This window comes from Pleurodeles waltl, chromosome 3_1, assembly GCF_031143425.1.
Source record: "Pleurodeles waltl isolate 20211129_DDA chromosome 3_1, aPleWal1.hap1.20221129, whole genome shotgun sequence".
Classification (NCBI taxonomy): Eukaryota; Metazoa; Chordata; class Amphibia; order Caudata; family Salamandridae; genus Pleurodeles; species Pleurodeles waltl.
The window spans coordinates 1,217,208,236-1,217,229,457 of record NC_090440.1 but is presented as its reverse complement, the minus strand read 5'-3'; the positions used below and the strand labels follow the sequence as shown (position 1 = coordinate 1,217,229,457).

Sequence of the window (21,222 nt, the reverse complement as noted above, 5' to 3'; positions counted from 1 at the left end):
CCTCCGGAGCAGACGCCAGTGACACCACTCTCCGGATCACATCGCAAGGGTCACAATGCCCTGCATTTCCAAGGTACTGTTTGTGGGTCTTCCCGACACTGTAGCTGGCCTGCAATGCCACGCCAGCCTGAACTGTTGGTTTTGTTGATCACTACACCGTGATAGCCCCAGGCAGGGCTATAGACGTCAAGGAACTGTCTTTTTGAGTAATTCTTGCAACATTTGTATCTTATTTATTGCATGTTGGATTTTTTTTGTACTTGGTCTTGTTTTATATAAATAAATATTGGCTATTTTTCTAAAACTGGTGTGGTGTCCTTTAGTAGTGTTTTTACTGTATTACTGTGTGTTATGTGCAAATGCTTTACACATTGCTTCTGAGATAAGCCTGATTGTTCATGCCAAGCTACCAAGGTGGTGAGCAGGGGTTATCTGAGCTGGGTATCTCCCTTATCCTGACTAGAGGGAGGGTCCCTACTTGGACAGGGTGCAAACCGACTTCCAACTAGAGACCCCATTTCTAACACAGAACAACAGCCACCCAGGGCTGTAATGAGGGAGTAGTGGCATGAACTTGGACAATGGATGGTAAGGAGGAGGGGGAAGGAGCAGCATGTTGGGTGGGGGCAGAACAATGCAAGCCCAGGTCCTGCACCCAACACCCTCCCCACCATGCATTGTGATGGGCATATTACTTAATATTAAAAGAAACACCTAGAAATTCACTGGAAAAAAAGCTCACAGGGATTTTATAGTTATAAATATAATTGAAAAACCTTAAAAATTCACAAAAAAACAAAGGTTATAGGGAGGTTTTAGGTAGGTTCAGATTTAACACACACAAAACCATAGAAATTCAGCTATGGTTTTGTGCATATAAAATCTGAACCTAACTATAACGTCCTTGTAACCTTTGGCTTTTTAAAGGAAGAACTACTGGACATCAGAGAAACTTTCTGGATGTACCGTTTAAAATCACTGCATCCAGATGGACTGAACATCACTGACAATACCACTTGATTTCTGCATATCTGAAGAGTTCTCAGGACTGCAGTGATTCCACATTCCAACTGGAATCTTCACTCATGATGCTTTTTGAAAATCCACCAGTGTCAGCTGTGCAGCCACTGAGCAAACCATTTGGATTCCCTTTTGTACTACCTGAGGAAGGCGGAAGCTGAAACGTTGTAGTAGAAATATATTTTTGTTCTTTAGTGATCTGTTTGAGTCGCTTCTTTCTTAGATATTACATTTTCTTGTGGCTCTTTGTATTCTTTGGGATCCAGATTTTTGCCCTGGCTGGCTGTTGTTTTCTTGTGATCCTGCATCTTCCAGTATATATGTATATATATATATATATATATATATATATATGTATATAAAACCTACTGGTGATCTCCTGTGGGTAGTTATAGTTTCTTCTGTTTTTTGTTTTGCTCATAACTTTGGCTCCATTCGACAAATCTTCACCAAACTTTCAAAACTAGTGAACAAGCCACGTCAACTGCTTTCTGGAAAGTTTCAAGATGATTCATCAACCATGGGGCGAGAAAAAGTGACGGCCCAAAATGTGTTTTCCCCATGCAGTTTCACATAGGGATTTTAGACACAACTACAGCTCGAACTGCAGAACAGAATCAAACCAAATTTGGGGAAAAGCTTCATCTTGGTCCAGAAAGAGTGCTTTTTGTAGCTTGGTGTAAATCTGTTCAATAGTTTGAAGTAATTAAAGACAAAAGATGTCTGTATATCTAGAGGCACGGAGGGTTCATGGATCTGACAGATCTCAAAGTGAGATCTAATTGGATGCCACCACTTCAGCTATGGAGTGGTGGCAGTCATCTTAGGACTCAGACTCAGTCCGAGTCCTAAATAAAATGCAAAAAAAGATGCAGGCGGGCAGGGTAGAAAATGTTTTTTGTTTTTTACAGAGGATGTGCAAATCCACAGCAAAATTAAACAAAAAAGGCAAACACAATCTCCTGCTGTTATTTTGGTAAACCTCCCTTGTGGCCCAGGTCCCCCGGGTGGGGGATTCATATTCATAATTTGGGGAGGGAGGCATGTGTGCCCCCTCCCCAGGCCACTTTCTGTCCGGGGACACCATCCACCCGGGCCCCGCAACATAATAAGGGAGAGTGGAGCATGTGGCATTCATGGGCCCGTTTCAGCCCTGGAGACTCCTTTCCCCAGTGCCCAGACACATTTCAAAAGGGGAAGACAGCATGCGGCCCCCTTTCTCTGGGCCAATTCAGCTCCAGGTATCCTATCCCCTGGGACCTGGATGGATCTGCAAAGGGAAGGGGGGTTGCGCAGCCCCCCCTCACTGAGCCTTTAATGGACCTGGAAACCCCATCCCCCAGGACGGCTCCGGTGATGTCCCAGGGTGCCCCGACTCAGGACAAAGCAGTTTCCCTGCCCACACTGATGCCGACAAGAAACCTGTGCGTGCTCTCCCGCTTGGTGGTAGAAATTTAAATCTCTCACTAAGCAGGAGCAAATACAAAGTCCTCTTCCAGCGTCTGACAGCATGAAAAATGCTCCCACCCTCTGGGAGTGGACTTCAGGTCTGTTTCCTTGCCTGCAGTGATACAGGAAAGGAAATAGATTTTCTATTGTATTTGTACCTCGGAGGTATCCTATTTTATTTTGTACTAAAATGTATCCTTCCAGTACAAAACCTGCACTAGACTTCTAACCCACACCTTTGCATTATGCTGGAAAGGCTAGTGAATGGCACTAGGCAGCCTGATTGTGTGCCAGCAATAGGGAAGAGAGCAGAGTGCCATATCATAGTAAAGAGGGTGCTTGCTGTGCTGCTTTGTGTGACAAAATAATAAATCTGCCTATAGACTGCTTCAATAGGGTAGAATATGTGTAATATGGTATGTAATATAGTACCTCAATTTGACAGTTAGCTATAAATATGACAAACAACTTTGTTTCTGTTTTTGAACCATAAAGGGTGGTTCTAAAATTATACTATTTGAGATGTTATCAGCAATATCATCAATGATGTGATTTAACCTCTTGAGTGATGTAATATGTGAGGCCATAAGCAGTGCATGATGGATGCGCAAGTTATAGTTAGTTCACAAAATTGTAACTGGTGAATTTCTGTTTTTTTTCTTTTTTCAATGTACGTTCATGTCTCAGTTCCACACTTAACTAGAACATCCCTTTGACCTTTGAAGCAGCACTCAGAAAACTCGATGATTAATCAATTTTCATCCAATTTTTTTCCAGGTGCTATACAAACAAACCGAAGTGTTTCGACCAGCCTAAATGTTAATCGTAACTGCACACATACACGCCACAACCACTCACTTGTAACCATTCCTTTTTTTTTTACTGAAAATGCTCCCACCCGGGACTGTTGTTAAGGATTTAAGCAGCAGGTAACTTCGATATTACGAGGGTACCCATAAGGCCGAATGAGCTTTGCAGGCTGGTAAATGGACAGCATAATCAATATCAGACGGACAGACGAATTGCTTCCCTCCTAGAATGCAGAAAATACAGCAAGTGCCACGGTTCCCCCGGTAAGAACTTACTTGCTTGTTCGGAGGCTGCTGTCCACTGACCTACCCGTCTGTTAGAGGGAAATCTGTTAATAAAATAAAACAAATCATTTTGACACAATAATATAGGTTTAATCGATTTTCAGCTGGGAACAACAGGCAGTCTCACATAGAGGCCATGACTGAAGTTCAAAGTTCTGGTTCAAACACCAGTAGCATTTATACTGTAAAAACCACAAAAAACTGTGGTGAAGAGTTCACCATTGACGTAAGCAACTACAAGCAGTACAGATAAGATAATGAGGTGCCTCTGGAAAGAAGCACATGCACTTGTTGGCCTCATGGGTGGGTAAGTTACACTGACGTCATTCACCATATCTATCTTTCTGCACAACAAGAGATTATATGTTGCGTGCTGCTCATGGTAGCCCTGCCTTGCAAATACTTATCTGACCCTTTACACAATTCCCCTTAACACGATATGAATGACTTGTGGTTTTTAGGGCCCCTGTGCTAAGGAAGGATACACCCTTCTGTTCCACCCTGTTCAAGCTGAGTGAACATTATGAAAGCAACAGTTGGTGCAGCTTTAAAGAAAAACTCTCATTCTAATGGGGCTGGGGCCTCTTGTGTGTTTCAGCACAGCTAACTTAACAATGCAGCATGTATATATGTTTTCTAACTAATAAGTGTTTGTTTGTCCTAAATATGACCTGCCTTTTCTATTGAACCCACAGTCTGTCTTTTTTTTTTTTTAACATGTCATGTATTAAGCCTTTCACTACTTACATTGGTTTACAACTATCTAGCCTAAAATGCTTGTATTGGGATTTGGGAATTTATGTTTGTTTGTATGTGATGTATTCCTATTCTTCCTACATCATTCCTCCCTCTAGTTGATTATTCAACTACTTTTCCTACCTTCCCATCTACTAATGAAATTAGGGGAATCATCACATACCCACTACTCTGTCCCTCCCAATTTAGCTGTCATCCTTTTGCAACATGCTATTATTACCTGAAAAATAAGACACATCAAAAGCAACAACACAATCAAAGGCAACAAGGCCTTGAACAACCCCGACATCCAGGACGGCACCCATTCGATCCAGCCCTCGAACCCCCCATCGGGGCACCCCCCTAATCGATCATTTTCTTTTGTAGATCATGCAATGTCTGAATGGCCTGAGTTAATGTCCCATTGTCCGCATCATTGGCTGGCACATAAAGACCCAATCTTCTTACACACCCCTCCATCCATGGCCGTCATTAAATCAAATATATATCTGTGTTCCATTAACATCAGCCTAAGGGCACGGAGTTCTTCCTTGATAGCATTGAACCCATCTTCAGTTGTATATATGGTCTTCATCAATTCAAAGTGCGTGATCTGCAGCCAGTGTGCAGTTGCCTTCACCTGAATGAATGGTAGGATGCTACCAAAATATATTTGGGCATCATTAAATAGTCTATGTTCCTGTGGAACGTCTTTCCACATTTCAGTACCAAGAAACTCAGCAGCTCGTTTTGTCCGATAATGGTGAAGCAAGGTTGTTGGATGGCTCATGGGATGGTCATGTAACGGAGAGATGTCCACACCTGGTATTACCAGGGAGGGGATGTGCAAAGTCACTAGGGAACAGAGGCCATTCCAGTTCGGGGGGAGTTGCATGTGGAGCCGGGCCCCACACATCCAGTAGTGATCCATCAGGCTGGAGGTGCCGCCCTGCATATCAGCGTTGTAGGGGGTGATGTTGCAGTTGAGGTTACTCCCCACCTTCACTGTCCCTTTCCCTCTGAAACAAAGAGAAAAGTGTGTTAATTTCATTGCTATTCTAGGGTGTATGGTAGTCCCTGTCCATGTATATCTCTGTATGTTTGCATCCCATATTTCCTGACATTGACCTATTATCTTATTAAAGTTTAGTGGACCTTGTGTCTTGGTACCATTCCATAATGGTATTGCTCTACATGAGAACTTGGCCTCGGTATGCCATTTATCATGGGCAAATACTGATCCTGTGATACTAAGAACTGGCCTGCCTGCGCAATCAGGGGGCAGGGGTTCAGCTAAATAGTTGCTACATTCAGATGATGGGTAAGACCTTCCAAAAATACCTCGACGTAATACCCATTTTTCCCAATCTGGGTGAAACATTGTTTGCCCTGCTTCCTTCATTCTTGATATCTCTTCCATTATCTCTTGTTTTTCTGTCAGGACTTGTAGGACTTCTGGGGTGGTGTCAAATCTAGTTGTGTTAACTCGTGCAGTAGCAGGACAAACGTGAGTTGGCTGTAGCTGTGCTCTCATTCTGCATAAAAATAGGTGCAGGAGACAATGTGTAATGTTTGGGGATACCTCCTTAGGGAGATGCAAGTTATCTACTCCATCAGCATGGGGGATGAGAGAGCATACATAACTGGTGTTGGATGTGGATGTGCCTATACTGTGCATGTGCTGATACCACACATTGTCAAACAACGCAATATGGAGAGGGTGATGGTCAGTATCATTATCAACAGTTCTACGCATGCGTGTAATAATTGATATAGGATGAAAAAAATTAAAATATCCAAGGGCTAAACGTAGCAAAATCAGTGCAACGAGGAGGAAAAACAAACATAAAATACATAACTTAAAAGAAGAATTGTCTAAGATTGAAGCTTTAGAGGGAGGCTTTACTCCGGTTGCTTCTCCTGTTCTCCCCCCTCTTTTTCCTGCTCGTTGTCCAAAGGGATGGATGGCACTGGGAAGGGTCCATTAAATTTGCAGTTCTTCCATTGTCTTGCAAAATTGCTAAAGTTCCCAGAGGTAATGGTGTTTGTTGATCCTTTACAGGAGATGCGTTGGCGCGCTTCTTGGCTGCATGTGTAACCTGTTTAGAGAAGAACTTTGCAACTTTGGTTAGCTCAGACATGTATTCATTCATTTCAGTTTGTACAACTTCATGTGCACTCTCAGTCTCCAACTTATGTCTAGTTGATGGCACAAATGTGCTCATTGTTCTACCTGTCACTATTTGATGAGAAGTCAAATGGTGCTCAGATCCTGGGGTATTTGTCAAAGCAAAGAGGGTTAACAGACTTGGCATTATGGTGAACACAAGGTCCTGCTTCAATCCACCTTGAGAATGGGCAGACTACAACTATAAAATAGCGATAATGATTGCATCTGTCAATCATATCAATGTAGTCAATGTGCAGTTCCTTAACGGGACCTTGTGGGCGAGGTATTGTGGAAGCTATTACCTCAAAGGTGGGATTTGGTGAATACTGCTGGCACACTGTGCAGGTGTGTGTGCACATTATAATCATCTCATGTAAGTAAGGGACAAACCAATCCTGACGTATTTGGAGGGACATATTGTCTCTAGCAGTATGTGAAGGAAGATGTAGCTGGTTTAGAGCTATAAGTAGCAATGCTTGGGGCATGACAGGCTTCCCTGTTGATATTTGTCTGTATATTAAATCTGTTCCTGTCTGTGTGCATCCTCTGGCTTCCCACAACTGTTTCTCATGTTGTGGTGCATTTTCTTGTATCTCTCTTATATGCAGGTGAGCTGTCTCTGTGTAATGTCTGGATGCATTCAAAGGGTCTGAAGATGTCAATGTTTCACTAGCTAACAAAACTGGGTTATGTGTATCACTAAGAGGGCGTGTTGCTGCATCTTTGGCTGCCCAATCTGCCAGGGAATTTCCACGGGACACAAAATCCTGAGCATTAGTGTGGGCTGCACATTTCACTACTGCAACTGCATGTGGCAGTGTTAAAGCTTGTATCAAGTCCTCTAAAAGGGGGCGGTCCATGACAGGGCTTCCATCAGACTTGAGAAATCCCCATCTATTCCACCGCATAATGCTGGAATGCACTGTTATAGTGACATAGGCTGAATCAGAGTATACTGTTATTGTTTCTCCTTCCCCTTGTTTGAGGGCTGCCCCTAAAGCTACTAATTCAGCAGCCTGGGCGGAATATTGAGATGGCAAAGTTATCTGTTCAGTTATCTGAAGTGTGTCTAAAGAGTTGTGCTACATCGCTCTGACCACTGCAGCACCTGTATGTCTTACCCCTGTGTCCTGATCTATTGTGGAAGATCCATCCACAAAATACACAACACTACCTGGAATGGGGTCTTCTGTTGCTTGGCTACACTCATCTGGAGTATATGTGGCACAATCATGGGCATCATCATCAGTGTCTGAAATGGGGTGTGCAAAGAAGGTAGCAGGATTGACTGTGTGGCATTTAACCACCTTCAAGGATGTTAGTGATAATATTATCTCATAGCCTGACACTTTCCGTGTTGTTAGTGTTGTTTTAGCTTTCTGAATTATTGCAAACACAGCATGTTCAGCATACAGGGTCAAGGGTGCACCCATGACAATGGGAGCACTTTTCTCTACTACAAAGGCTGCTGTGGCTAGTGCTTGTTCACAAGGGTAATGACGTTTCATGACAGAATCAAGTAGGCCACTAAAATATGCAATTGGTTTGTGGCCTAAAGGATACTTTTGGGTGAGGACAGCCGTCATCACCTGGCCATTACAGTGGCAATTCCTTCCTCTGTTTTCTTGGCTAGTTTCTGCTGGACCAATTTAGCTGCTGCTTTCTCTATTTTATCTTCCTCGCTGTTTTCCTTTTCTTGACTCTTCTTACAAATATTTATTATGTGTGCTTGTATCTCTGTCCATGGTTTGGCCTCCAAGGCAACTATATTATCTAATTTATCCTGTACTTCAACTGGCAGATGCTTTTTCACTATATTGAAAAATAGTATTGCATTCTGTCCAGTGACATCCCAACTCTCCCCCACTTCCTGTGTCCATTTTTCCTTCATTCTGCCAAGGAATTGGGCTGGGTCCTCATTTGGCTGCATTGTTTGTGCCATAAGGGACCCAATGTCTGGCCTGTCTGGATACATTTATCTCAGTTGTTTCCAAACAATTCCCCTTACTCTATTAAAGGGTGCCCCATCACATTTTGGGTTAGTCAATGTCACATCCTTTACTCCTGCCTTTGTGAACAGTGTGTCTGTCTCATCTCCTATAAGGGAACTTAGTAAACTCTTAATGTCCCCTATTGCAAGAGTAATCCCTGCAGTATGTTTCTTCAGAGATTCTATCCATTTCCCAGCACCCTCAGCAAGTTGTGGCAATTGTTTTAAAGATTTTCTTTGTCCATCTGGGGCCATGGTATATATTGAGGCACCCCTGGGCCCTTGAATATCAAGGGCAGTTGTGACAGGACTGTACTCCTATTGCCAGTAGGGTGACGAGAGTCATACTTACAAGCATATCTCTGCCACACCCTTAAACTTTTCTGCATATAGGGATAATCCCAATAAGGATCCCCTGTGGCCTAAAAAATGCACATTTCTGCATTAGCCATGTCTCAGGGTTCAAAGGAACCCTCTGCGGCCATGGTGTCATCTGTGATGCCAATCCTTCTGTCCAACCTACTAGGTTGTCAGTAAAAGGGACAACATTATACCAACTATTTTCATACTCAGCTACTATTTAATTGGGCGTCAAATTATTGCCAGGGCATACAGGGAATGCATGTGCCATGTCTTTCCTCATTGTCATTTTTCCTGCCATATCAAATGTTCCCTTTCTCTCATATGGGCGTGCATGCGCCCCATCAAATACTAATCTCTGTAATTCTCTTGGCTTCTTTTGTAAAGTCTGTCCTGTCTTATTGTTTTCTTCTCCCCACAGGCATAATGTGACTGTTCCTTGTTATGATCCTCAAGAAGGGACATTCTTTTAACATGTTCAGTGACGTCATCTAATGCCCCCTCTAATCCTTTGTAGGATTTTTCTAAACCCATATCTTCTTCACCTAAGCTGCTATGTGTGGAGACTGTGTCATCTAGTCCTTCTTGTTCAATTATTTGTGGGATAGTGTGGGCCCTTGACTGCCTCAGGGGCCCTTCCCCCTTTTCCCAAGTCGCTCTTTTGTCTACCCATCCATCTTCCTGCTCTGTGACCCACTTGCCTACACTATTATCTTCTGCTCCTGAGTGCATGAACCTCCAGCACCATGTGGGAGGACTTTCTGGTGTGAAAGCTAACCTTCTTGTCTCATTTTGAATATTGGCACTCGGTTTTTTCAAAACACCTTCCTTTTTTCTAGCCCCCTCCATTCTCTGTACCCCTCTTGATCCCTCATTAGGTATACCTTCATTCTTTCTAGTGGGGGACATCTCGTCCTCTAAATGAAGTGTAAATGTGGCATCTAGTGTCCCTATGTATTTAGTACTGTCCCCACCTGACATTTCCCGTGGTGTACTGGCCATTTGAGGACATGGAGATGGGTGAACATATTCTCTATGTTTAGAAAAAGATTCTAATGGTGGGCTATACTCTGGTCTGTATATCCCACAGCAGGGGGATGTAAAGAGATAGGTAATGAGTGTGGGGCACCAGGTTGCAATGTATACATGCCCTGTACCTTTGCACTGCCTAACCTTAATGGCACATCTTGATAGGGGGGGTGGAGGAGCCAAAGGGAGGGTTTGAGGCTTTGTATTTGACTCATTCATATTTGTTTCACAAAAGACCCTCCATTGGTCTAGTGTGATCTTCCTTTTCTCTAGTTTATTTCCCTTGTATTTACTCTGTAGGAAGGTGCCCATGTGTTCTATTATTGTATTATCAAGTGTGCCCTCCTTGGGCCATGCATGTGCAAGTTTTAATGTTGCTTTGTGCCATTCCTTACAGTATTTTCCTATCCTGTCACTGTCTCCTGAAAACACTTTAACCATGTGTTCTAAAGGAGACCCCATGTCTGTTTAGTGAACTTAATCTTTTGTACCATATGTTTTTCACTCTAAATGGACTTCTATTTACTTCCTAGGGTATTTCCAGACTTCACATAAACTATTATTAGGCTATGAAGGTGAACATTAGATATACATATATATATACATATATATATCCCTAATCTCTTTAACAACTTTGTTCATTTACATATATATTGGGTAGGTGCATTAATGTGTGGCCTAAGTGGTTTGTTTGCCTGACACAACAAACAATAATATTATTGTGATATATGTATGTTTATAAATTATTCATATCCTAAATTCCATACTGGGAGGTCCCTAATAAATGCATACAGTAGGAGGTCTAATACTAAAGATGAGTCTGTTATTATTGCAGGGAATTCACGTGACTGTTGCCCGTGGTTCCACTGAAAAATTGCAGTAACTTAAATATATTCACTTTCTGGCCACAATGTGGCTCCAGTGTCACACATGAAAAAATTAAAACAAAATGTATTTATTTTTAGAGGCCTTCAAATGAGTGCCTTTCTCTTGGAAAGACAACTGCAACAGGTTTTGTACATTTCAAAATAAACTCTTTTATTCTAATTATGTGAAGATCCTGTTCACATCTATATGAAAGGTAGTTAAATATATTTGTATGTATAGTAGCTGATTATTCTCCTTCTATTTGTATACCTTCAATATATATGTGTATGTCCCAGTCTAGAAAATCAGCGATACACTGTTCCAAAGAAAACAAAAAAAGAGACAAAAAAATATATATATAGTGACCAGGGTCCTAAATTCTAGGAGCAAGAGGCCTCACACACCCATAGGGTGTCATGCTTCATCATAGGCGCTGCTCCTCGTCAGACTGGCGCTGCAATGTCTGACGGGCACCACCCCTGATGGGGGGGCTCTTTGCCAGAGATCTTAATATATGGTGGTGCCGTGACCCCAAAGGTGACTAAAGAATCAACGGAGATCAGAAAAAAAAATTGTGTGGTTAAAATTGACTCTCAAAAACGCCACTGGGACTGTAGATTTTATTGGACCCAATGAGCGGTCAGGGCCAAGATTAAAAATTAGAAACAGAAGAGTGAATCAAGAAGTTAAGATCAATCACTCTTGTAAATTAGAACATATCAAGGAGAGGAGTCTGGGAATTCTCCAAAAACTACCCCCTCATGGGTCAACATGTTTCGCATCCTGGTGGTCCAAACGGATCCAGTGATGCTTCATCAGGACCTTATGTGACTATATGTATCTCCTGAGTAATGAGGGTCACATATATTTGCAAGGAAGTAAATACAGATACCTCTCAACCAACAATTAGTGGGGAGGCGTAATAATCACTTACATGAATATGGAATAAATAATTCCTAACTCGTGCCCGTCCTAAAATTGAAGGCGAGCATCTTAGGAATACACGGACCAATAGTCCAGCGCTAAACAACGTTTGTTGCAGCAATGCTGGCCAGGCAGAGACCTACCCCGGTCCGTGGTCCCGGAAGAATATGTCCCAGTCTATACTATTTGATAATTCATCTAGCCTCCAATCGTAAGGCTCTATAGTTTCACAATGGGGATAATAGTAGTGTCAATATTTGTTATGGGGTTCATGAGGCTAGTACACTACTTTTAACTTGGAGGATAATGTCCTTGTATTAGTTCTTTGAATATTTTTTATAATTGTCTAATAGGCATTTCTCTTATGTCAATGTAGGTTGTTTTTAGGCCTAGAGGTGATATACTATAAATACATAAACTTCTGACTTAAAAAAAATGATGGTGTGGTATTGATATTGCTGATCTACTAAGGTCAGTTCTGTTGCAGAGGGCGACAGCCTGACTGTTATAAACCCTTATAATTAATTCAGGGATGTGGAATTAGTTGACTTTTTGGGACCTGCCCAATCCAGTCAATTACTTTACTTTTGATTATACCATTATAACTTAACCTTCATAAAAATAGGAGGTCTGATACTTATTCCTAAATTATACACTAAATAACAAACTTATATATTGACATTATTATGTGGCCACATTTCTGTCTATACATGCATATACATACACAATAAATTTTAATATACATACACAGTAATTCTTAATTTCATACTAGGGCAAACAAAATACTCTGGATTCATAGAGGGGACAACTTTTCACTATTTTCAACAACAACAAAAATGGTGGATTCCAGATTTAATATCTGGGTTAGGTTGACATGAGTGTTCTTTAAAACATACACTGATTGCTCAGCCCCCAAGCCCAACACTACTCCTGACCACTTTTGACTTACTTAGTCAAGCTCCCTGTATCTTCCGGATTTACCACCGGGATCCCTTAATACTATCTCAATTCATACACAATCTTGCATGCAAACACAAAAATTACATACATTACAGTGTCAAAATTGTAACTGTCTTTATAAAATAAAAGGAACAGACCTCGTACTTTGTCCACTTCACTACCTTCTACTGAGACCCATCTGTCCCCACGAAATCAGAGATTTTTACATAAATGTTGGCATCTCCCTTACCTCTTTAAAAAGTGCGCAAATCACCTCGTGGAGACAGGCAGGGCCCCCAGTCCAGCAGTTGGTGAGATCAAAGCAGAGCTCCTGGCTTAGCTGGCCAATATGTTAGAGGGAAATCTGTTAATAAAATAAAACAAATCATTTTGACACAATAATATAGGTTTAATCGATTTTCAGCTGGGAACAACAGGCAGTCTCACATAGAGGCCATGACTGAAGTTCAAAGTTCTGGTTCAAACACCAGTAGCATTTATACTGTAAAAACCACAAAAAACTGTGGTGAAGAGTTCACCATTGACGTAAGCAACTACAAGCAGTACAGATAAGATAATGAGGTGCCTCTGGAAAGAAGCACATGCACTTGTTGGCCTCATGGGTGGGTAAGTTACACTGACGTCATTCACCATATCTATCTTTCTGCACAACAAGAGATTATGGGGGTGATTCTAACCCTGGCGGTCGGTGTTAAAGTGGCGGCCAACCCGCCAACAGGCTGGCGGTCCAAAAAATGGAATTCTGACCCTGGCGGGAACCGCCAACACAGCCCGCCAACTTAACACTCCGACCGCCGCGGCGGTACAGACAAACAGCGCGGCGGTCACCGCCAACACTATCATAACTCACCAATCCGCCACCTTTTCCGGGGCGGGAGCACCGCCGATAAAAACACGGCGGAAACAGACTACGAACGGGAAAACGCTCACCAAAACACACTCCACGAGTACGGAGGACAGCATGGAACCCGAATTAAACATCCTACCTGCTCTCGTCTACCTTCTCATCTACCACGAGTACGAAGCCCGGCGCAGACGACAACGGTGAGTACTGCACCTACGACACACGGGAGGGGGAGGACGAAAGGTTACGGGCACACACATATGCGACCCCCCCCCCCCCCCCCCCAATCATGTACTCACCAATGCAGAGCACCAAGTCACAGTGACACCACCCAAACACCCCTGAAAAATGCTAGGACATAATCATATTTGGAATAAATATTTATGTACCAAAAAGCTCCAGAAAATTAGCGTACAACCATGAAAGATATCCACAACAAAACAAATGACATACACATCAGTGTATAACTGAAGTACCAAGTCCTGCACATCCTACGAATACAGCATGTCCGTGGGCCAAAGTCTTGAGAAACAAGGGCAAAGCCCACACAGGAGACCTGAGTCCTTTGGAGAGAACACTGCAGGGGCATCAGATGTAAAAACTACAGGCACCTCAGGGGGAAGGGAAGGGGGGGGCACCACAGCCACATGAGTCCACGACGCCAGATCCACGAGGAGCCACCATGCCCACGGGACCATCCTGGGGAGTGCAAAGCCACAGTCTCTCAATGTCTCTACAGTGGGTGGGCTGCCCACTGGGCCATCCTGGGGAGTGCAAAGCCACAGTCTCTCAAGTCTCTGCATTGGGTGGATTGCCCACTGGACCATCCTGGGGAGTGCAAAGCCACAGTCCATCAGGTGGATGACAGTCTCCACTGGTCAAGGAGGAGGCATAGTGGGCACAATGAACCATCAACGGTGCTTGAGACGGCGGTGCCCTGTTCAGCGGTGCTTGAGACGGCGGGGCCCAGCGGAGCGGTGCTTGAGACGGCGGGGCCCAGCGGAGCAGTGCTTGAGACGGCGGGGCCCAGCGGAGCGGTGCTTGACAGGAAGGGCCCAGCGGAGCGGTGCTTGACAGGAAGGGCCCAGCGGAGCGGTGCTTGACAGGAAGGGCCCAGCGGAGCGGTGCTTGACAGGAAGGGCCCAGCGGAGCGGTGCTTGACAGGAAGGGCCCAGCGGAGCGGTGCTTGACAGGAAGGGCCCAGCGGAGCGGTGCTTGACAGGAAGGGCCCAGCGGAGCGGTGCTTGACAGGAAGGGCCCAGCGGAGCGGTGCTTGACAGGAAGGGCCCAGCGGAGCGGTGCTTGACAGGAAGGGCCCAGCGGAGCGGTGCTTGACAGGAAGGGCCCAGCGGAGCGGTGCTTGACAGGAAGGGCCCAGCGGAGCGGTGCTTGACAGGAAGGGCCCAGCGGAGCGGTGCTTGACAGGAAGGGCCCAGCGGAGCGGTGCTTGACAGGAAGGGCCCAGCGGAGCGGTGCTTGACAGGAAGGGCCCAGCGGAGCGGTGCTTGAGACGGCGGGGCCCTGTTCAGCGGTGCCTATCTCCATGGCGGGGCACAGTTCAGCGGTGCTCTTCTGCACCGCGGGCCCTGTTCAGCGGTGCCTATCTCCACGGCGGGGCCCTGTTCAGCGGTGCTTGAGACGGCGGGGCCCAGCGGAGCGGTGCTTGAGACGGCGGGGCCCAGCGGAGCGGTGCTTGAGACGGCGGGGCCCAGCGGAGCGGTGCTTGAGACGGCGGGGCCCAGCGGAGCGGTGCTTGAGACGGCGGGGCCCAGCGGAGCGGTGCTTGAGACGGCGGGGCCCAGCGGAGCGGTGCTTGAGACGGCGGGGCCCAGCGGAGCGGTGCTTGAGACGGCGGGGCCCAGCGGAGCGGTGCTTGAGACGGCGGGGCCCAGCGGAGCGGTGCTTGAGACGGCGGGGCCCAGCGGAGCAGTGCTTGAGACGGCGGGGCCCAGCGGAGCAGTGCTTGAGACGGCGGGGCCCAGCGGAGCAGTGCTTGAGACGGCGGGGCCCAGCGGAGCGGTGCTTGACAGGAAGGGCCCAGCGGAGCGGTGCTTGAGACGGCGGGGCCCAGCGGAGCGGTGCTTGAGACGGCGGGGCCCAGCGGAGCGGTGCTTGACAGGAAGGGCCCAGCGGAGCGGTGCTTGACAGGAAGGGCCCAGCGGAGCGGTGCTTGACAGGAAGGGCCCAGCGGAGCGGTGCTTGACAGGAAGGGCCCAGCGGAGCGGTGCTTGACAGGAAGGGCCCAGCGGAGCGGTGCTTGACAGGAAGGGCCCAGCGGAGCGGTGCTTGACAGGAAGGGCCCAGCGGAGCGGTGCTTGACAGGAAGGGCCCAGCGGAGCGGTGCTTGAGACGGCGGGGCCCTGTTCAGCGGTGCCTATCTTCACGGCGGGGCCCTGTTCAGCGGTGCTCTTCTGCACCGCGGGCCCTGTTCAGCGGTGCCTATCTCCACGGCGGGGCCCTGTTCAGCGGTGCTCTTCTGCACCGCGGGCCCTGTTCAGCGGTGCTCTTCTGCACCGCGGGCCCTGTTCAGCGGTGCCCATCCAGCAGGTCAAGGGAGCCAGACCTGGCCTGGACTCCCTGTTCAGTCGCCCTCGGACCGTGACGTTTCTGGACCCTTCGGGGACGGACTCCTGGCCTCCTTAGTGTCCTCCTTCCCAGCTGGGATGTGGCATGTGGGGTCCACCTTCTCCGCGCTCCTGCTGCCCTTCCGCTCCTTTGATGGGGCTCTCGGGCCCTTGCCTCCCCCAGATGGTGTGGGTGGTGAAGTGGCCGCACATTGCTCCTTGGGGGCAGTCCTGTCGGTCCTCGCACGGCGGTCCTTGGTTTTGCGGGTCCTCTTGCCGGGGTGGGGGGGCTGGACGTGTCCTTGCTGCTGATCGATGTGTCACTGCTGGCAAAGGGTGGGCTCCAGAACCCAGGCACAACAGTGACACCCGAAGCTGGGCTGGTGGTGGCTGCGGTGCTCTTGGGACTCTTTGAAGATGGATGGGGGAGGTCATCGGGGGGAAAGAGGTTAAGGTTAGCCAGGAAAAGTTTTTTAGGGCCAAGGTAAAGGGTAGGAGAAGTGGAGATGGAAGTGGAGGTAGAGGAGGTGGTTGTAGGAGAGTCAGGTGTGCTGTCATTGGGTGAAGGTGCTGGTGCAGTAGGCTGTCGTGAGGTGGATGGCTGTTGGGTGGGTGGCTGCCTGCGTTTGTGTGTCTTGGAAGAGGGGGTGACAGACAGTGGGAGAGGACACAGGGGACGTGTACATGGCAGTGGGGGTGGTGACTGCACGAGTGTGGACTGTACTGGAGGGTGAGGTGGTGATGGAAGCACTGGCTGATGTTGGGGTGCATGCAGGTGTGAGTGTAGACGTCACAGGGAGGGAGGAGGGAGACAAGGAGGAGGGGGACACAGGGGTGGCAGTGGCTGTTGGCATGTCTGCATCTGGGTGTTGCTCGGGTGAGTGTTTGCGGGATCTGTGGTGCTTGTGTTTGGATGAGCTGCTCTTGGGTGTTGAGGTGTGTGCAGGCTGGTCTGATGGTGTGGATGGGATAGGCTGAGGAACAGGAGACAGAGAAAGGCTGGAGGCAGTAAGAAGAGGGAGGCTGGAAACAGGGACAATGGCTGCCGTCAGTGCTGAGGCCAGAGCAGTGAACGCTTGTTGATGGGCAGCCTGACCCGAATGAATGCCCTCCAGGTACGCATTGCTCTGTTGCACCTCCCTTTGCACACCCTGGATGGCATTCAAAAGGGTCGTCTGCCCAACAATGAGCGTCCTTACCAGGTCAATGAGCTCCGCACTGAGGGCAGCAGGGGCAACAGGGGCAGGGGCTGAGGTGCCTGGGGCGAAGGAGACTCGCGCCTTCCTGGGCGAACCGGCACGGAGCGAAGACTGAGGGGCTGCTGGGAGGGCGGGGCTGGTGCGCTGGGTGGCGGCTGTACCTGTAGAGGCGGGGGGCACGGATGTTGCCGCCACCCCTAGGGAGCTCCCATCCGAGGACGTGTCGCTTTCGCTGCTCTCACCAGTGGTCCCCGTCGTGGTGCTCCCCTCGCCCTCCGGATCACTGGTGCCCTCGGTGTCTGTTCCTGGGCCCACCGGGGCCTTGTGTCCTGCAGCTCCCTCGTGCTCCGATGCCATATCTCCTCCGCCTGATGATGCTAATGCACACATGCACAAGAAGATGAAGAGAAAGGGTGGGGGGAGAAAAAAGAAGACCAGGTTGAGTGCATGCAATGTCAACACCGTTGGCGGAGAGGACAGACACAGGTGCCTAATGCACTAAGCCGCGCATTCGGGGTACACTACTCAGTACTACTGACTAAGACAACAGGCCAAGAGACGTCAAACGCGCACATGGGAGATGCTGGACCTTCAATGGCTGTACTTGTCACCCTACAGAGGTGGGGGCCGGGGGCACAGGGCCATGCCTAAGGGAGAGGACTACACTACAGAAAGCGCCCTGGCCTAATGTCACCCACAGCCCTCCTCCCCCACCCAGACGCCTCCACTGCGCAGAAAGATAGGAGAATGTGCTGATACTCACCCCCTTGTGTCTGCTGTGATGTCTTAAAGCGCCCATCCAATTCAGGGTAGGCCACCGCCAGGATCCGGGACATCAGGGGGGTCATGGTGCGACTGGCACCCCTCCTAGGTTGGGAGGCCATCCCCAGCAGTGTTTCTGCGGTCTTCCTTGTTCCGCGGCGGATGTCCTCCCACCTCTTGCGGCAGTGGGTGCCCCGTCTGTTGTGGACCCCCAAGGTCCGGACTTCCTTGGCGATGGCACGCCAAATCTCGATCTTCTGATGGGCGCTGACCTATTAGACATGTACAGGGTGGAAAGGAGGAAATCATCAATGGCCTGCATGTTAGATGTAATTGCCCCCCCCCCCCCCACTTTGCCATATGGCACATGCTCTCATCTGTCGGGCGTTGCACTCCTCATTCGCCCCCCACCCCACCAACTTACATCCACCCCAATCCACACAGGCATAGCCCATTCCATTAGCACCCGGGGTACTCACTTGTTGGTCTGGAGGACCGTAGAGTAGCGCATACTGGGGGAGGACCCCATCCACGAGCTTGTCCAATTCTTCAGACGTGAAGGCAGGGGCCCTTTCCCCAGTCACAGCAGCCATTGTATCTTCCAGACCGAGGTCACAGCAGCACTTGCAGTATAGGTCCTCTCCTGTGGATGATCAGGTCTCGAGTGATTAAGCAGATAGAAAATGGCGGTCACGTCCGTGGCGGTGCGTACCGCGGCGGTGCGTACCGCAACCGCCGGCGCACTTCGTTATTGGCTCCTGAAACCCATAGGCTTCAATGTTAACCAATGCGGCTTTGCGCCGCGGTCTTCGACCGCCTACCGCCACGGTGTGCCCCGCCAGCGCAGTGACCTCACATCCCATTGTCCCACTTCACAGGTCAGGCAGCCGCCATTTCAAGGGCCCACATGGCTTAATTTTGACTGCGACACACAGGCCTAGGCCTTGCATTGCCACACATACACGCCTTTCAACCCATTGCCATTCTTTAACTGTGCAAGCTGTCTGTACGTACCTGTGGTTTGGCTGACTCTGTGCTCCATGTTGTCCTTCCTAGGCACCGTCCGCTGGGACTTGGGATGAGAAGGAGGAATCCTCGCGTGTACCGACCGCTGGTGGACCTGTCGACAATGGAAGAACGCCATATAATCCTTCGATACCGACTTGACCGTGCCACTATCCATGAACTGTGTGCCCAGCTGGAGCCAGCCCTGATGTCCCCCATCCGCCAACCCACAGGGATTCCCCCTCTGGTGCAGGTTTTGTCAGTCCTCCATTTTTTGGCCAGTGGGTCATTCCAGACCACAGTGGCCATGTCATCTGGAATGTCTCAGCCTATGTTTTCAAAGATTTTGAGCAGAGTGTTGTCTGCCCTGATGAAACTCATGCGGAGCTACATCATTTTCCCCGAGGAGGGTGACTTGCCCACAGTGAAGGGTGATTTCTATGCCCTTGGACATATCCCCAACATCATTGGTGCCATTGATGGGACCCATGTGGCTTTGGTACCCCCAAAAGACGATGAGCAGGTGTACCGAAACAGAAAGAATTATCATTCGATGAATGTCCAGGTGGTCTGTTTGGCTGACCAGTACATCTCCCATGTAAATGCCAAGTTCCCAGGGTCAGTGCATGACGCGTATGTGATGCGAAATAGCAGCATCCCCTATGTGATGGAGCAGCTACAGAGACAACGTGTGTGGCTAATAGGTGACTCTGGTTACCCCAACCTGCCGTGGCTACTGACCCCAGTAAGGAATCCCCGGACAAGGGCAGAGGAACGCTACAATGAGGCCCATGGGCGTACAAGGAGGGTGATTGAGCGAACCTTTGGCCTCCTGAAGGCCAGGTTTAGGTGCCTGCATATGACTGGTGGATCCCTAATGTACTCACCAAAGAAGGTGTGCCATATCATCGTGGCGTGCTGTATGCTTCACAACCTGGCTTTGCGACGCCAGGTGCCTTTCCTGCAGGAGGATGGTCCAGATGGTGGTGTTGTAGAAGCCGTGGAGCCTGTGGAGAGTGAAGAGGAGGAAGACTCTGAGGACGACACAGACAATAGGGACAGAGTGATACAACAGTATTTCCAGTAACACCCAGGTAAGAATCACCCACGCCATTTCACAATTGCTTCTAGCCTCCTGCATCTGTACTTTCTGTAGTTCCCCACAGATGTTTTTTATTAATTTATGCCTTTCCCTTCCCTTCTCAGTGCTATCTGACTCAGTACCTGACTTCTGCTTGGTTCGCCCATGAAATACAGCGTATTGACATTGGTATGTTGTCATGACTAATTGACAGAACAGAAATTGAACAGTAATATGTTATCCCTTTGTTAATAATACAGCATGACTTAAAACAGGTTTGTGTGCAAAATGTGATTTATTTACAGTGCTAGATACCGGTACATGTGATTCTAAGGGTGATGGGTGGGGGTGGAGGAATATCCATGGCAGAGTCCAGTTCTCAGTCTCACAGGTGCATTGTTCTTTTGCCTGTGGAAGGATGGAGCATAGGCAGTTCATGGTTGGACAGGGTGGCAATGTGGGACAGTGGGAAGACTTGAGGGGGTATGTCCTGCTGGCGGGGGTCTTGACATCCTACTCTGTCTTTTTCTTTGGTCTCAGGCTCCTCTTACGGGGTGGTTGTTCTTCAGCAGGAGGTGGGGTTCTGGGGGGCTGTCGAGGTGTTGGGACCTCCTGTCCACTAGCACCGGCGGAGGTGGTAGGCTGTTCCTGGTCCGGCCTAGTGACAGGGGCCCTGTGTGGTGCACCATGGTCCCGCAACGCGTCCTCTATCCTGTGGAGGGCCAGGACGATGGTCCCCATTGCGGTCCCGATGATTCTCAGCTCCTCCCTGAACCCCATGTAGCGTTCCTTCTGCTGTGCCTGGATCTCAGTGAACCTGGCCAGTACCGTCGCCATTGTTTCTTGGGAGTGGTGGTAGGCCCCCATGAGGGTGGTGAGGGCCTCTTGGAGAGTGGGTTCCCTGGGCCTCTCCTCCCCCCCCTGTCGCACAGCAGCCCTCCGAGCTGCCCGGTTTCCCCCGGCCTCTGTCCCCTGGCCGGTGTGCCCGCTCCCACTGCCCCCAGGTCCCTGTTGTTGTTGGGGTGTCGGGTTAGCCTGGGTGCCCTGTAGTGGCAGACACACCGCTGATTGAGCTGTCCTAGAGACAGAGGCATGGGCCCGCTGGGTGGGAGCTGTGCTGGTGTCGGCAGAGGGGGTCGGGTCTGGTGTGGCCTGTGTCTGGGTGAGGG

The 21,222-nt window shown here is 48.5% G+C and overlaps 1 protein-coding gene and 1 long non-coding RNA gene across 16 annotated transcripts in view; one reads left to right on the top strand and one right to left on the bottom strand.

Annotated features, from left to right (window-relative positions):
* The window catches only part of PKNOX2 (PBX/knotted 1 homeobox 2), a 3,670,033-nt gene that overhangs the window by 1,260,768 nt on the left and 2,388,043 nt on the right, over window positions 1–21,222 (top strand). The window lies entirely within an intron of this gene.
* The window catches only part of LOC138285065 (uncharacterized), a 196,432-nt gene that overhangs the window by 168,642 nt on the left and 6,568 nt on the right, over window positions 1–21,222 (bottom strand). For 3 of the 4 annotated variants that reach the window (XR_011201508.1, XR_011201510.1, XR_011201509.1), the window contains exon 2: window positions 3,555–12,941. This is a non-coding gene — a long non-coding RNA (uncharacterized lncRNA). The remainder of the gene's footprint in view (window positions 1–3,554; window positions 12,942–21,222) is intronic. The other variant, XR_011201511.1, reaches the window with a different exon arrangement.